Source organism: Astatotilapia calliptera, chromosome 8 (genome assembly GCF_900246225.1).
Source record: "Astatotilapia calliptera chromosome 8, fAstCal1.2, whole genome shotgun sequence".
Lineage (NCBI taxonomy): Eukaryota > Metazoa > Chordata > Actinopteri > Cichliformes > Cichlidae > Astatotilapia > Astatotilapia calliptera.
In genome coordinates this window covers 5,639,835-5,653,465 of record NC_039309.1, presented here as the reverse complement: position 1 = coordinate 5,653,465, position 13,631 = coordinate 5,639,835, and the positions used below count along the sequence as shown (strand labels likewise).

The 13,631-nt window shown below is 41.0% G+C and overlaps 1 protein-coding gene across 2 annotated transcripts in view; it reads right to left on the bottom strand.

The window, feature by feature from the left end:
* The window catches only part of LOC113028102 (thyroid hormone receptor alpha-B), a 161,278-nt gene that overhangs the window by 96,964 nt on the left and 50,683 nt on the right, over positions 1 to 13,631 (bottom strand). For both annotated transcript variants that reach the window (XM_026178098.1, XM_026178097.1), the window contains one exon: positions 922 to 996. The gene's annotated coding sequence lies outside the window, so the exon portion shown is untranslated. The remainder of the gene's footprint in view (positions 1 to 921; positions 997 to 13,631) is intronic.

Sequence of the window (13,631 nt, the reverse complement as noted above, 5' to 3'; positions counted from 1 at the left end):
ATTAGTGGGGGGTTTTCCCCTTTGGTCAAGAAGAACTGGATGAAATATTGAGACGAGAGTTGAAAATTACACGAGCAGCAGACACAGCTTGTCAAGCTAGGAACAAAAGAAACAAAGCTCCAGAATACCAATGAAGTCAGTCCCCTGTTTGGCAGTCTTTAATTAATAAAAGCAATGGTGATCTAAAGAGGTTAGACATTCCACACACACACACACATAAATAACAGTCAACGCTCTTTTGCTGTGTACTTTTAAACACTACAGAGCAATCCACAGTGATCCTACTGACATTTCAAAAAATTTAGAGGAATTAAATGCTTGTTTTCCTCCCAATCGTTGGAAGTGGAAGCACAGGAACACAACGTTATCATCAACTCGACATGAAAAACACCGACTGCAGAATCTATTATTTATTTCCAGTCTCTCTTGTATTGCTTTTATTCCCAATCAACCCCTGAGGGAAATATCTGGCTTTCTAGCTTCCAGCCACTCCACTGCGGAAGCCTTCAACTTTGCCTGCTTACTGTCTGTGGATCAGGTAGCGCACAACGGGTTTCTCGAGAGCTGCAGACATGGTGTGAGAGAAAAACTCGCCATAAAGCTCTGCGGAGCAGAGGAGAGCTGCAGATTTGGGTGATGGTGCTGTGTCATTATGATAATACTGCATTGTTTTCACACAGTGAATCCGACGTGTCGAACCGTTTCTCTGTGAAAATTACATCTATGTAATCAGACCAGCAAGTGATCAGTGGGACCAAGCAGACAAAGTGGGCATGTGGGCACTGCTACAATTAGATAATGAACAGCTATACAAACAGCACCGGCTACAAGCCAGCGGCTCGCTGAGGCTCTGCTGTGTACACTCGCATAATAAGCATACATTTATTAAATACACAAGAAGACAGGCAGAACACAGCCTACCAGTCATACTGCGCGAGCGTGGAGTTAATGATTTCCCCAGGCCTCTTGCGTTGTGTAGTCCGCCTTGCCTCCGTTCTGGAAGAAATAAAAAGAGGATTGTCAGAGTGGATGAAAAGCTTAGGTGGTGGTTGGAGGATGCAGGGATATAATATATAGAAGACAAACAAAGGTACACGGTACAAAGGCCAGTAACGGCACCTCCTTGCCCTTTGTCCTCATTCCTCAGGCTCAGTGTTCTTGCTGTCCTTTCTGTTTGTTCTCTCCTTTCCTCAATTCTTTCATTCTTTCACATTGAAGAACTAGTTTTTTCACTCCATCCTTCTTTTGACCACCTGACGTTACTCTCCTTCGACACACCTTTTTCCTCCTTTCCTTCTCATTTTCTTCTATTGTCCCATTCTTCCACTCCGTCTCACTTTCTTTTTCCTTCTCTCTCTTTTCTCTCTAACTCTTTAACTCTGGCCTCAGGAGACTTGGCCTGTTTACCTCAGAGACCGACATGAAAGCCAAACATTTATGTATGGGTCTGTGTCACAGTCATGCTGTAACGGACGCAGAAACGTCCTCCTGCAGCTAGCATAACTGGTTTTATGTTAGCTGCAGTCAGACTAGAAGTGAACGTTGAAAGTCTCGCATCAGACAGATGCTGCAGACATCTGCTTCCTGGAGCAGGCTCTGACTCTGATCTTCACCTACATATCATCTCAGGTTAGAAACTTTGTGCTACTATGTGGGCCACTTAAGTGAGATAAAAGGATCGACATCAACCCTGTATGTACACAAGCTAAAGAGCTGAATGTGGACTGGAACAGGGGGGAAAGAACTTTAACCAATTAATTGGTTAAAAAGCAAAAGCCACTATTGCACAGCATATGGCCAGGGTTTTTCATACATAGGGGAATTTTAGCCACTAAAATTCCTAAGAGGTTTTAGTCAGAAAACCTCAGCACTGGCATTAGATATTTTTAACCAGTTTTATAGATTGTGGTTTCATTTATTCAAGCATAACAGACACAGATTTCTGTCACATAAAATGACACAGACCTACTGCCTTTAGTGCACACAGTCCAATCAACATTAGATGCAAAGTCACTCCCCAAAGGCCAATTTTGAGACAGGAAAACCCCTGATGGCTCCGCATGTAGTGTCATCATAAGCCCATCTTTTGTTTTTCCTTCCTTTCTTATCTACATCCTGTCATTTCACACTTATTAATTCTTTCAAACACATTTCTCCCCAAAATATTCAATTTTCCACAGATATGACGCTTTACTTTATGCCTATAAAACCACAGTAACTTAACAAAAGTAAACTCTGTTGCACAAGTTCGACTTTATGCAATGGAGCAGTGACTCAGCATGCAATGTCTCATTTTAATGTCTGAGGTTTGGCTGTGAAAGATGTTTAGTTCAGCTTGTCTATTCTCTGGTGACACCTAAATGAATACTTTAGTAGACAACACTATACTGTTGACAAATACATCCCAGCATCCTTGTAGCATTTCATTACAGTTTGTCTCCCTATAAAGCTCCATGAGGACAGTAATGCCCACAAGTGTCAGAATGCATACTGGCTACAACAGCTACTTGGCACACAATGACAGAGGTTAGAGGCAGAAGAGGAAATAGAAAGAGAGGAAGAGAGAAACTGAATGAGAGAGGGGGTTCAAGAACACATGAGAAAATCACTTCATGGTAAAAAAATAAATAAAAAATTAGAAAGAGGAAGGAAACAGAAATTTGAAAGTGTTTTAAGACGTTGAAGAAGGAAGGAAGCCCTTAATGTCTCCACGATCCCCTATGATAGGAAATGCCTGAAGTAATGCTTTTGTTTGTATGTCTCCATATGTTGAACTGACTGTACTACAAAACTGGAAAGTGTCAACAAAAAAAGTCAGAGAATGATGTAGACAACTTTGGAGTCAGTTAAAGAAAGTTGAGATTTGGAGAAAAGCGTTTTCAGCTTCTTGAAATGGACACTTTTCCTCCTCCTCTTCTCCTCATTTATTATTTAATGTCAATACTATCTCAATTTGACATATACTTCCTAGCCTGAAGTCCACTCAACACTTTTCTCCAGAGTTTTCCACCGAGGATATTCCATCTGCTGCAGGAGGATCAATCGCTGTTGCCAAGGTCAACAATGGACTTTCACATTCAATTTTCTCAAGTGATGTTTCAGAGTATGTACTATACACTGTGAGTGAATTCTATTCATATCACCCACTACCAATGTACTCTCGATGACGTGTGTCTGCAATGGAAAGTGTGGGTTGCACTTAAAATACCACATACGAGGGAACTCCCCTCTGCTTTAACGTAAAGAATCAATTTTCCCAGAGAAACTGCTGCAGAGAGAACAGGAAGGTTGGATGGATGGATGAGGGTATGGGTGGATAATTTGATAGACTGAAGGCCCTAAAGATGACTAATTTGGCTAACAGATGAGGCCAAAGGTCATTCCCTGAGTTTGCACATGGGATCTCTGACCTTGCAGATACAGCCGAGGGGTGGACTAACAACGTGGCGGTGAAATGGATCGAGTCTATAATGGATTTTTTTTGTGTGCAAAAAAGAAAAATGTAGTATGGGTCAGATACGTTTCACAGGCAACAGATGAACTCATTAAGGACAGCATCTTCAGACTGAAGGTCAGCTACGCAGACCTACTGACACTCAAGTTTAAGCTGCACTCCCCCACTGCAGAGCATCAGATGATAATGGATGTCAAAACAGAAGCAAAGGGAGAGCAGCAATGCACCGAGTCAAGTGCTTGGGTGTCTTCGTAAGAGGACGAGCTTCAAAGTAAAGCCTCTTCATTTTGCTAACGCTGAGCAATGCTATCGCTGTTGCCGGCGCAGCCTTTTCACCGTCCTGCTGACATGAATAGCTCCTTTTGTCACAGCGAAATTCCACTGGCAAGTTTTTAATTAGCTGGAGGGCTCTTCCCTTGTAGGCCTGTGTGGGCAAAAATAGAGAAAAAAAGAAGATGGGGCACAAGGAAGAAGGTTTCTTAGCATGAAGGAAAATGTGGAAACTGTAAGAGAACTGAATGGAGAAGCTGTGAAATTTTTGGATGATTCACACCAGGGTTTAAAAATTTAGATGTTTCTTTGCTTTGTTTTTTTTAACTTTACTTGCATAATAGTGTAATCCTTAAACTATAATATAATCTTCATATTAGGGCTGCCACGATTAGTCGACTAGTCACGATTACGTCGACTATCAAAATCGTCGACGACTAATTTAATAGTCGACTCGTCGTTTGAAGATTTAGGACGCAGGAATAAGTAGCAGGATTTAAGAGTGTAATAACGGACTGAAACAGAAGATGGCAGCACTGCATGTACAAGGATGCCAGCTGCCGTTAAACCCCGAAGAAGAAGAAGCTGTGTCCCAGGATTCATAGCGTGGCCCAGCTCAGTTTCCAACAATGGCGGCAGCTAGTTAGTTTTAATGTTACTCTTATTATTCTTTCTGGGTCACAAAATAAACATTTAACATATTTTCAGGTGAGACTGTAGCTGTATAAACCTCAAATATCTGCTCAGTTTATTAAGACACCACATATTTTCAAAAGCGCTCCAACGTTTTTGGAGACGTCTGTTACCCACCAGCTCGATAGCTAGCCGGGGGCAAGGCTCACTAGAGCCCGTGAGAACACCGGACTCCCGGCAAATCGTTTTCAAACCCACCGCAGTCTTTTGCTACTCAGGTTAAACATGATAACTTACTTAGATAACTTAAAAATGTTATTGTTTGGCTTTTTTTAGTATTTTATTTGTTCCTGAGTAAATCGGTTTGGCTGAGATTAAAGTTATAGTTTTTACACAGCTGAATAAACATCAAGCAGACAACTGATTATCAGAAGTGTGAGATGCTTGAGAATATACTCCGTTGTCCTGTTATATTTTAGATAGCAAGGAGCAGACGAGACTGAGTTTATTAAACTTCACCAAAACAATCTGCAAATTTCATTAAAATGTAATAAACTATCATCTTGTCTTTATTTTTAGTTAGCACATACCTTAAACACAAAGCTGTAAGCTAATGATAGTTATATAAGAGCAGATGCTGCTGGTGCAATAAGCTGTACGTTTTACGTCCAATGGATGATGATCTGATTAGTCGACTAATCGCAAAAATATTCGGTGACTAGTCGACTATCAAAATAATCATTTGTGGCAGCCCTACTTCATATTCAATAAAGAATACTTCATGGTATGTTCTGCATCTACAATGCATGTCCTTTGTGAATAATAAAATGATCACAGCTGTCTTGTGTTTTGCACAGAGCATGTGAAACTTTGCTGGGCCCGTGTTCACGAGTGTCCTGTGACAAGTCGGGTTTCAATCGTATGCGTGTGCCATTTGATCACATGCTTGTGCTATATTTGCGCTGACTGGACCACCTTCTTATATAGCACTAAGCCAACCTCAGTGCAATGTCACATACTGCTGAGCACTTTAGGATGTGGGTCGAAACCGTATGCGCAGATCTGATTGAACCAAAGCCAAGGACACATCAGGCCATATGTTCAGCAGCTTTCACCATGGACTGCCTTCAATTACCTACTTTCTTCTTTGCTTCAGACGGCACATTCTGAAGAATCACCTCAAACTTAAAGGTGTAGATTCTTTAACTATGAAATAACAACATAGCAAACTTGAAACCGGCAACTTCCTGTTTCCTGTTAAAGGGAACCTATTCGGCTCATTTTCAACTGCATGTTTTTATTCTTAAATAACTAGCTTTGCATGATTCAGAGTTCAAAATAGAAGTATCTGCTTTCATTGGCATCGTACAGACCTAAGAGCAGAAAAATCTGTCAGAGACAGAGTGCTTACAGCAGTCTGTCTCTGACTCTTAACTTTGCCTGTGTTCAATATGAGCATCCTCTACTGTAACAGTATACATATGACAACAAATAAGGAAAACCAAATTAGGTTGCCTTTAACAAAACAAACACAGATGCCATAAGTAAAAACAATACGAGCGCGGTAATTAAATGTAGCGTAGATACCTACGACACTGCAAGAAGATCCAGATGTGGGAGGTGTTTAAGGTTCTAATGTTCCCAAGCTGTATGTGACCTAAAGGCATAATGTCGTAAAGTAGCTTCCTGGCAGGAATATTTAATTATGTGATCTCAATTATCCATCCAAGACTGGAAGGGTGCCAGAACATCCAAATGCGGATACTTCGATAAGATCGCTCATATGCTGACTCTTGTGCTCACCATGACGGATCACTTGATGCTTATCTGACCCATGCCTGCCCTCCATTCCCCTACATCATGTCAATAATAACACAATAATAAGAGCACAATAATAATTTGTGCTTCTTTAATTTAATTTAGTTCTTTGCTGTCCTTTCTCTAGTTCTATTGGATTTTTTGTCCTTTTTTCACAAAGCTGTCTGACTGAAATAAAAAAAAACAATTAATATCACTGCCACATCTTTACACTTGCAAATGAAAACTGTAAAACCTGATTCATAAATTCCTTTATGATGTTCTAACAATCTGGCTGCAAACTTTCACTATAGTAAATTGTGGGATTTTATTTTACAACTAGTGGTATTTGCCAATTATTAAAAACAATCATGTGCAATGATGCAAGAGCACAGGCACTGGAGATGCGAGGCTTGTGGCCAAGAAATTTTCATGCAAGCTGCAAGAAGTGCTGCGTTTTGCAGGATTTGTGCACCCGTTGCTTTTGGCGTGAAAGTGTGAAAAATCACCAATGTGATCTCCCCAAATGAAATGTCCACACTGATCCCAAGGAAGTTTAAAACAGAAGCAGAAAAAGTCCTCCCACTTCAGAGGACATTCAACCGAAAACATCTTGAGGGTAAATTCTGACAGTGGGCCCCAAGTTCAACGCGGCGCCCCCTCCTCTCTAGTGGCAAATGTAAGGCTTTGAACTGCCGACTGGGAGGGGTGTGGGGAATTCACTGGCCTGTCAGGACTGAGTAATGGTGGATGGGAAAGATCAGATCCTGCCTCGCTGTTCTGCCTTCAGGGAGAATTTTATGACATAGCAGACCGAGCCACGCCAGGCTAAACACTGCATATTATAAAGAGCTCAAACTCTGAGTGTACAAAGTGTCACATTAACATATGGAAAACCAAAATATATCTTCTATAAGATCTTTTATTTAGAAAATTGGAATCAACAATTGGCAATTTTGAATGCACAAGTTGCAGAAATGGTCTTCACATACATGAAGAAGAGATAAGAAGCAAAGAGTAAATTGCAGTACTTAGGATAGAGCTTAAGGAAAGAAAAAAAGTCTAATGAAGACCCTACTAATGCAGTGTATGTGCAGTGTAATATCAATCTGCAACAGACTGATATTAAGCAGACGCCCCTGTTAATAGCTTTGTGGAGTGTGCATGAGCAGGGCTCCTTTAGTTGTCTAATCCCACACTTGACAACAATGCTATCTCCTCCTTCCACTGCACTTAACCTTGACCCATCTCACTTACTCAAAATAAGGAGGAGAGTCAATCTAACATCTGGAAAAAGACATGCCCACACTGTGCACACACTAATGGCATAAAGGCAGAATTCCATCAAACAATTGCAGCAATTTAACAGCATCCATGCCAGCAGCCTAAGGGATCACAAACTTGTCTGGCAAAGGTATCCGGATATCCATTATTACAGAGAGTCGGGGAGTGAAAATGGACTGGCATTCAGATACTACAGTACTCAGGGTGATTCAGACCAAGTTCCATTCACACAGCGTTTTATTATATGCAGTTTAAAGGTTGTATGTACCTCTCACACATGAGCACCTTAGGATCATCTATAAACTTGCATGGATGTGACAGTGAGAACATGCAAGCTCCACACTGAAAGCCCACAACCAACGCAGAATCTGCTGTGTGCTCAAAGTGATAACCACTACACCACGATCCCATCCAAATAGTGCAATGCACTGCGAAATGTGTGCAGTTGCAATCTTCTGTAAATTGTCACTTGGTAGACAGTTGGTCACGAAAGAAAAATGAAAAGTGGTTCATTTGAAATTTCATATGAACTGTTTATCCCCACAGTTATCAATTCCTTTGATCCGTTCTGGCATGCTTTTCTAACAGTTGCACATTTACATCAAATGCATGGCGATGGAGGTTTTGCACACCTGAGTTGAATTCAAGCTGTTTATGTTTAAAAAAAGAAGAAATTCTCATGTGTGTTCAGACTCAGAGATAATTAAAAAGCCCTGTTCAGGCTGGAGACCTGTGCAGGCCTGCTGTTTATGTCCTCTCACAGCAAAATAATCAATAATGAATGAATGAACAGAAACAATGTGGAATGCGAGAACTCATAATCCGCACTGTATCGATACCATCTAAAAGCATGCTGTAGTGTAACTCTTCAATATCCAAGGTTAAGGATGTCACGGTGCGTTCCTACATCTAGCCAGAAGCATTCGTGCCTAAACCAAACAGCAGAACAAAACCTGTGTCAAAAAGTGAACTGAAACAAAGGAAATATAAACTTCCCAAATATGACATAAGGCCCTTTGTCGCAGTTTTATATTGCTGGATGTGTTTGCCTTCAGTGTTTAATACTGCAGCATTTGGTGCTTCATGTCGATCATACCAAAGGACACTGCGTGTATCATTTAGAGGATCCAGCATCTTTGAGAGTGCTTCATGCTGAGTCACAGTTAGTATAAAATGCCTTATCCAGCTAAATTAATTCAAATTTTAAACAAACAAAACTAATAAAACCTAAATGTACACAGCTGTAGTAATCAGTTCACACAAAGTTTACACTTTTGGCTCCTTTCTGGGACTTCAACATTCTCCAATTCTTGTAACGTAAAAGTTAAAAGGAGGAAGAGCAGTGGAAAGAACTGCCCAGAACACAGTGGGCAGGAAAAGATATGACCTCGATTAGGACATATAGATCACAAATAAAGTTGTGATCTACATGCAAAGAGGCTTGCAGCAACTTAAACTTGCAGGTTTTCCTGTTTCTGTTTTAACCAGCTGCAATTTATGTTAATTATGGATAAGGGAAATTGTTCCATTGTGCAGCTTTTACATGCATTTTAAAGCAGAATGTCATTTGGATTTGAATGCACACTTTGCTATGTAGCTGGAGATATTGCCTCTGATGTCAGGAATCAATAATAAAGCCAGCTGTGAAGAAAATAATTTTACATTGATGTGCATGCTAGAAACTATCCTCGCACATTTAAGAAAAAGGAAAACACAGAAAAAGTTCTACCAAATACATCTATGTCGATCTATTAAGATTACGAATAGATTGGGTTGGGGCTCAAGAACGTGTCATTCCAAGGGCAGTCGTTTAGCCTCGGTCTAGAAGACTAGGTTCACTGTACGAGCAGTCGTAAAATTCACAGCTCTCAGGGAGAGGATGACTAACGGGAGATGGGGAGGGGGTGGCAATAAGGAGCGATAGAAGGAAGAGGAGTCAGAGAGTGACACAAGGCTTTGCTGATGAGAGCCTGCAGAGCTGCATGGTTCAAGGAGACAGAAAGAGGGTAGTGCGAAGGTCATGGCAAATAAGGAGAAGACACTGGAACAGGGCTTGACAGAAGGAAAATTTACTGCTGGTCAAGCTGCATATAGCTTTGCTCCAGTGCCCTTGACACTGTATTAGAATGAAGTATGTGCTGGGAAGAGGAGTAAGGGAGAATGGAGGCTACAGAAAGAGCAGCATTTCTGTATATTGTATTGAGATGTAAAAAAAACATCACACCCATGACCTAAAACATACACACAAAATGTACTTTTATATCGCTGGTGCAAGTTAACCACATTGGAAATGCCTAATTAAAATGCTGTAACTGTTAATGTTAAGCAGTATTAAACTAAATATAGAAAAAGTGGTTACAGCGATGTACAGTCACTGGCATTTATATTCTCAGGCTGTTTTGATGCTTTGTAAAAAGGGCAGGATGTAGTTAGTCTGGGTAGCTGCACCACTGATCAAACACCGTGATTTTTCTTCTATGAATCTGCAGTTTATTTGTATAAGGATATGGACCAATGCCGCACAACACAGCAGTTATAGTCCAAACTAATTTGCAGAGCTTGTTCGTAGATTGGCTGTTGTGATGTCCACAATGCCCTCATTTAAGCTTCAGCCAGTACAAACAAAGCCTGACAGGCATAAAGAATGGGTCCAAGAGATAATTAGGTTATGTTTATGTTATGTTATGTTGACCTATATAGTAACACAATATATCTAAAACACACTGACAGAGACTGCAAGGAGCTGTCAGTGTGTTTTATATGCTGTGTGTAGCTCTTTAGCTGATCTCATGTATGAAATATGTACGTGAAAGAATGTGTTTGTCCTCATCGAAGGGGAACTGATCATTTTAATCTCCAAGAGAGCGTCTTTAGTCGAGTGTCAAATTAAAGCTATATTCAAAATCTCAGTTGAAACTCCTTGTATGTTTACTATTGGCCTTTTTTTCCCAAATGAAATCTGCAGTTCCACCTCTCAAGTGTAATTAAGGAGAAGAATTATGACAACTATGGATATTTCGCAAGCACACAGCTAAGAAACAGCCCCCTTACTCTTCCACTCCAAACAGAATAAAACAAAAATCTCAAAGCTTTAGAGAAACTGAAAGGCCATTTTTTTTCTATAGAAAAATTTTTCTGCTAAAAAATGAAAAATAGATATTTGCAAAATTCGGATTAAATATGTATTTTACCTGGTTAATGTGTGTGGCGGGGCGTGGTCTACAGCTCCGCCGCAGGGGAGGCGGACGCACCTGAGCGGCGCCCGCAACCACGCCTCGCCGCCTTTACATCTGTGCTATCTATGCTGTTGTGTTGGTATGTGTCGGGCTGTGAGCTGAAAAGCTACAGCCGTCTGTATGCGTCAGCAACCGTGTGTGAAAAGTGGTCCATAAAGAAATGCTGAAAAGCGTGTTCATGCAAACATCGTCGGGTCTGCCGTGATATGTTTACAATGGGACTTCTGCTCCCGAACAGCGTCTGCAAATCGGGGCTTTCATCTTTACGCAGGACTGTAAGCTGTCATCTGTGAGGCGTGAGCGGTGTTTGTTTTTAACATAGATCACGGTAGAGAACAGCTGCTGACGTAATGTGGATCCGAAGATCCATAATTGGCCTACCTGGGGTTGAAAGTCTCGATAAATGCACGGCGTTTTGGCGGGTACACCGGCTTCCGCGAGTGTGACGCTTATTTTGAGCGATGAAAAAAATAATAGAATATAATATTTTTTTATTTCAATATCACAATAATCTTCCAATTTAGAACTACAAGTTAAAAAAGAACTAACATAAATAAAATACACTTCAGCTAAATACTTCTAATTTATTTTCCCAAACCACGCGGAGCCGCACTATAAGGACTAAAGAGCCGCATGCGGCTCCGGAGACGCAGGTTGCCGACCCCTGGACTAGACGTTAGCTGGAGCCAGAAATATTAGTCGATTGAAAATATAATGTTTAGTTTATCAGCGCACAACTGCAGGTACCAGTTGAAACTTGTTACACTGGCCACTGCCCAGGGCTGCAGATGGCTCTACTTCCCTCTCTCTGTGAATGAAGGTTGTATGTGCATGTGTCATATCTAACATCTTATTAACATGAAACGAGAATAACAGCTCAAAATATTCGTTTGCGTGTTTAACTTTGTCCATTCAAAGTGTGAGAATTCTTTTTCTATTGTTTTAACAGCTATTAAATTATTAGGCAGGAACATCTCGAGCACAGATTTTACTCTCTCAAAGGAAAAAACACATTTTCTGGGGCTTCCAGTGAAATCATGATATCAGTGTAACCGAGTGCATATGTATTTAGAAATGCATTGATTGAGCTTCAGACACAAATCGGATGATCATGAGCAATATTGGCCCCGACTACTGACTGGCAGGTCAGCTTCCCATATGTCTGTCCCTTTCATTAACACTCAGCACTCGTACATCGGTGCAGGCACACACTTGTTAGCTTACAAACTCCCCAGTGTGAGTGAAGACACAAAGCTCGCTAAGGTAAACCACAGAGGGACCACCATGAAAACGTCTGTAACAGCAAACCTAATCAAACACTTAAAATCACCTCCACCCAGCTGACAAACTGTAACTCACTGCAGGGGGAGTTATACAGTTGAATAAGTTCTTTTATTACATTTATAACAATTTGCATTGAAGAATAGTTGATTTTTGCTTATATGTGCAGTCAGTTCTTAGAAATAAAATGGCAATCACACTTTTACAATCAATGCATCTCTACATAGGGTCTGAAACTTCCTGTTTTGTGAGTTAGTTATTGCTGATACGTGTTAAAAAGCTAACAAACAATAGCCAGTGGTTTTGAAACTGCACTTTGGTGTAACTGTATTTCCTTTTTTGGATCTTCAGGGCGATCATTTGACCAAAGTCTGCTCAGAAATGATTGGTGCACAGAACTCAGCTACAGATCAGCTTTTAGTACGAAAGATCCTGCTGGACCTTCAAACATAGTTGTCTGCACTGTCGCAACAGCAGTTCTATAGGCTTTTGTGCCTATGTAAACCTAACTCACCTCCATCTGTGCAAACCTTGAATTTATAATCCCACAATGACCTCCACAGAATTCAGGAAGAAAAAAGGAAGGAAGACGCACAACAGGTGCATGACAACAGCTGCATCCGAACAAAACTCAAGGCATGCGTCAAATAACACGGGCCTCAGTGCCCAACCCGGAACAGAAGCTATCATCGGGAAGGCTAAATGCGATTAGTGTCTGGTGGTAATCTAGGGCCTATTCATTCCTGCTTAGAGTAGGTGACACATTTGATACAGAGGATTAGCCCACCTCTCCTCACTGTGCAGGGGAGGGGAAAATCAAAGGACAGTGGGAAGCGGTTGAAAAAGGGGAAGGAAGTGCGCGGAAGAAGACGAGGGGAAAAAAGAAACGAGAGCAGAAGCCAGGAGTCCAACACTTCCATAATTAAAGCGGACAGTTCCTTTGTGCAGCCATGTCATTAACATAACCCAGCATGCTGCAGTTCTTCAGTTAGTGCCTTAAGAACATATGTGATGAGAGGCTGGGAGACTTGAAGACTCGTCTGATGCTGCAGATTCCACCACATGATGACTTTAACATTCAAAAGTTTGCTGACTGTAATTTCACAAATCCAACTAACCTTTGAAACGTCGCCACATGTACCAAGAGCACACACCGACTCACTGCATTCACGTGGGCATCTGTATAGAAGCCACTGTTTTTAAGCTTTGATACATATGTGCATAATAAACTCCCTTTTAAATCCGTGACGTTTTATAGCACAATCAGTGACAATTAGGAGTTGACGTTTGAGGTCATTCGCCGCATTCAGCCACACAAAACAGCGAGAAACCGTGTGACTCACCACATGTTGTCACACATTGCAAAGGATACGCTATCTCTGTGTTTATCGCTGCATAATAAGAAAACTCTTCTCCCCATTCTCCATTTTTTTAATAAACTGAAACTGTCCTCCTTTCAGCTGTATCAACAAACACACATGCACAGAGTGACGCACTGTTCACATCAAATTTTCTGTAGAATAGACCCCGGGGACTGTGATGTCACTCAGAAAAGCAGAAGTGGAGTATTTACAGATTTTTAAGAGTAGCCATGCGTACAAGAAATCACACCATGAATGAAGCAGCAAGCTTTAATGCTGGAGTTCTGATAAATACATAATCAGTCTGTATTAAAT